At 37.9% G+C, this 4235-nt stretch overlaps 1 non-coding gene across 1 annotated transcript; it reads left to right on the forward strand.

The window, feature by feature from the left end:
• The first annotated feature begins 3603 nt into the window (after nucleotides 1-3603).
• Nucleotides 3604-3738, forward strand: LOC121376590. Its single transcript, XR_005958483.1, has one exon. It is a non-coding gene; the product is annotated as a small nucleolar RNA SNORA11 (small nucleolar RNA).
• Nucleotides 3739-4235: the final 497 nt, after the last annotated feature.

Consider the following 4235-nt stretch of genomic DNA (forward strand, 5'->3'; position numbering starts at 1 on the left):
AACATGTTTGGGGTACCAGTAACAAAAAGTAGTCAATTTTTGTTCGGAACTAGGGTATTCATAGACGCTATCCGTTTATCTCTGAAATGAGCAGCTTCACTCCCTTTTTTCGGATTCACTTTAAATTAAGGATGAGGGTGGTAGTATTTATATCTGTGGTGTTTATGTCGCTTGATGCGCTGCAGGCAGGAGTTTTTGCCACATATGTTACTATTATTGTCTACGAGATTTGATTTGTTAGTATTCTTTCTATTTCATTTCAGATGTGAGTCTGGGTCTGGGTCTGGGTCTGGGTCTGAGTCTGAGTTTGGGTGTGAGTCTGAGTCTGAGTCTGGGTCTGGGTCTGGCTCTGGCTCTGGGTCTGGGTCTGAGTTTGGGTCTGGGTCTGAGTTTGGGTCTGGGTCTGGGTCTGAGTCTGAGTTTGAGTCTGAGTCTGGCAAGTGTGGCAAAGAAACCATGTCTAGTGTATTTTGACTTCTGGGTCTGTATCTATTACGTGTTATCAATATATATTAATGTGATCATATTGTTAGATAAATTTACTTCTATGAGCACCAACAGTAATTATGAGAATTCCAGATTGATTAATACATGATTATAGCGCCAGTGTCCTATGTTATCTATTACCCAGATCTGTAGTTCGCGTCAGCACAAACGCAGTGATTGTTTTGTCACATTCTGTTTAGTGTGTTTCATTTTTTGACTGGTACCATACTCACCATACCCAGACCCAGATAGGTGTGATTTGGACCTAATACGTAAGCTTAGTACGAGTTTGAAGTTTTTATGCCTCATAAATGAATGCATTTTTAATGATACCCCAGCACAAAGGTAGAGATCGGCTATTGGTGTCACAAACAAAGGTAAGTACTGAGTATCATATGACATTAGAATACAAGGGCAGGGCTCTTGTCCGGCTCCAAGATGGAAATTCACAAATAACTGCGGCACAAAGGATTATTAATGTAAGACAAAGTGCAATATATTTTTTTATGAATTTATATCATAACTTAACCTATTTGAAACGCATTTTCACTGCCTTTTTTTGCAACAAAGACTGTATGTTGGAAGTTACGCGGAACACGTTATTGTGCAAGATCTCGTTATTGTTTAATGCCCTCGTATAATTTAACGAGAGGCACGTGAATCTAAAAGGTTACTCGTTTATTATTCTATTCATTGCCAGTGTTTTCTCTGTCTATGAAGTTATGAACCTATATACTTATATAAAAACAATGTAAACCACTTTGCACACAATTTTGAGCGCTATAACATTTTCTTTAATACACTTAACATATAATTTTAAAAAATGTATATACATGTGTGTGTGTGTGTGTGTGTGTGTGTGTGTGTGTGTGTGTGTGTGCGTGTATATATATTGACATACTTCCCAAGAAGTTCCATTTAAATAGTTTAAATAAATTATTTTCACCAGGTCCAAATCTATGTCACCCATTTACCTACATCAGAATACTTTTATTTTAACACCGTTTATGCTGCACAAAGAGCTTGGAAATCAATATAACTATTTGCAGCAAAGATGTTGGTCAGAGCAATAGTGCAGCGCAGCTTTTATGGCAAAACGGCAAAGGCATAGAAACGTGAGACGTTTGGAAACTAAGTCGGTAAACTAGTGTCGTCTGCGCACTGCAATTACCCAATTAGGTTCTTGTTCGCTTTACGTGTGGTTAGTACGTCTGGTATTATTGCTATCATAAATGGGTGATTGGTGATTTGAACTGGTATGCATATATTCAACGATCTTTTAATGCACATTACTGCTTAAAATCAATAAATATATTGGTATACTTCTTTATCTTTTTTTTTTTTTTTGGTCTAACGACATCACTAGAGCACGTTGATTTATTAATCATCGGCTATTGGATGTCAAACATATGGTAATTTTGACAGTCATAGAGAGAAAACCTGCTACATTTTTTTCTTTAGTAGCAAGGGATCTTTTATATACACCATCCCATAGACTTTAATATACCAGTCGTGGTACACTGGCTGGAACGAGAAATAGCCCAATGGGCTCCCCGGCGTGGCGCTTTAGACTGCTGTTGTGACAGTACTCAAGACGAATGCCACCCATGGGGCAGGATATGCCCAATCTTCGCGAACACCTGATATCAACACTGTTATGACAGTGATTCATGAGATTATGTCAACACAGCTTTGTTTTTATTCCAGTGAGCTCTGTCCTGTGCTAAGTTTTATTTAGTAAACTATCCTTGTGAGTGGCAGTCCTCTTTGTGACGTCAAAATGATGTATTGTACAGTAAAGGATCTCCCCGGAAGTGGCTGTCCTCCTATAGACGAGGCACTAGATAGATACCTAGGAGTACAAAACAGCACGCTTTTCGTTCATACAAACCATACTTCCCCTGTAAAAACTAATACTTTGATATTTCCACCTCTCCGACATTTCAAATTCTTCTGAAGATTAATTTAAAAATTACATTTTAAAAGTCTGATTTGGAGATTAGATTTGAAAAGTCTGGGTTTCAAGATTAGATTTCGAAACACTGAGTTTCAAGATTGGATTTCAAAACATTGGGTTTCAAGATTGGATTTCGAAACACTGGGTTTCAAGATTGCATTTCGAAACACTGGGTTTCAAGATTAGATTTCGAAACACTGGGTTTCAAGATTGCATTTCGAAACACTGGGTTTCGAGATTGGATTTCGAAACACTGGATTTTAAGATTGGATTTCGAAACACTTGGATTCAAGTTTCGTTATAGTACATCGAGATATTTAGGAATATTACTTTTACATTATTGTTTATTTCATATTTAATGGTTTTACATGACGACAACAACAACCGCAACAGTGAGATAACAACAACAACAACAACAACAAGGACAAACCGCAACAACAGCAACAACGTACCATGGAAACAATATCCCGTTGCTTTCGTATGTGAAAATAGGATGTTGATGGTTCCGACACCTGTTCGGTATTCACACACACACACATACGTTCACCGCCACGAAGTAGAATTTGTGTGTCTGAAGAAAATCAATCGTTTGGTGACGCAAGGATTTCTAAAGACCAGCCTAGTTAGTGGCAGCACTGGACGTGTTTTTTGTTGTTCTTGCTTGTTTTGTTTTCTTCTAAGTTCACAGAACATCCTAATTACAAAAATTAAATAAATAAACTCATAACAGCCAGTAGCAAATAAATATTTGTAATTTTGCTAATTATGTAAAGTCTATTTTTGTTTACTCACAAAAAGATCATAATGTGCAAAAGACCAAATAAATACACTAAGTTTTGTTTTTGTTCTGCAGAGAACGGTATGGTTGATGCTATAAGCACCTCACCGGCCTCGGTGGTGTAGTTGCTAAGCCATCGGACATAAGACTGATAGGTACAGGGTTCGCAGCCCGATATCGGCTTCCACCCAGAGCAATGTTAACGACTCATTGGGTAGGTTTGAGACCACTACACCCTCTTCTCTCTCGCTAACCACTAACAGCTAACAACTAACAGCTAACCACTAACAGCTAACCACTAACACTAACAGCTAACAACTAACAGCTAACCACTAACAGCTAACAACTAACCCACTGTCCTGGACAGACAATCCAGATAGCTGGTGTGTGCCCAGGACAGCGTGCTTGAACAATTATTGTTCAAGCACGCCGTCCTGGGCACACACACATCAGCTATCTGTGTTGTCTATATATATATATATATATATATATATATATATATATATAATAAAAATAAAATACAAAACCTAAACGAAAACAAACAGCATAAACACACTAAAAAACAAAACAACGAAAACACAAAATATACATGATAGAAATGCTGTACAACTACTGTTAAAACAACAACGAAATTAAAATAAACAAACGCAACACGGGAGACGTGCACCCATCACGTTGAATTTACTTTTTTCTCGCCATATAGCTGGATTTTCTTGCTTATATCTAATTAACGTTCACGAACACTGTCCTGATACACATCTCAGCCATCTGTGTCAATAAAACTATAGCAAGCGTGCATCAAAAACTGTTTAGGGCTGCAGGAAAATTGGGGTGCAGAATAATTATCAATTGTTAGTGTTTAGTGAGAAAGTGGCCTTAACCCGCACCAGTGAGGCCTTAAAACTGATGGTCAGTACCAGTACCGGGATGCGAACCCAGTATCTCTAGCATCACACTAATAAGGCCGATAGAATAACTTGTGTAACAGGTCAGGTCATAGGGTTTTACGTGCAC

The sequence above is a fragment of the Gigantopelta aegis genome, chromosome 6 (genome assembly GCF_016097555.1).
Source record: "Gigantopelta aegis isolate Gae_Host chromosome 6, Gae_host_genome, whole genome shotgun sequence".
Lineage (NCBI taxonomy): Eukaryota > Metazoa > Mollusca > Gastropoda > Neomphalida > Peltospiridae > Gigantopelta > Gigantopelta aegis.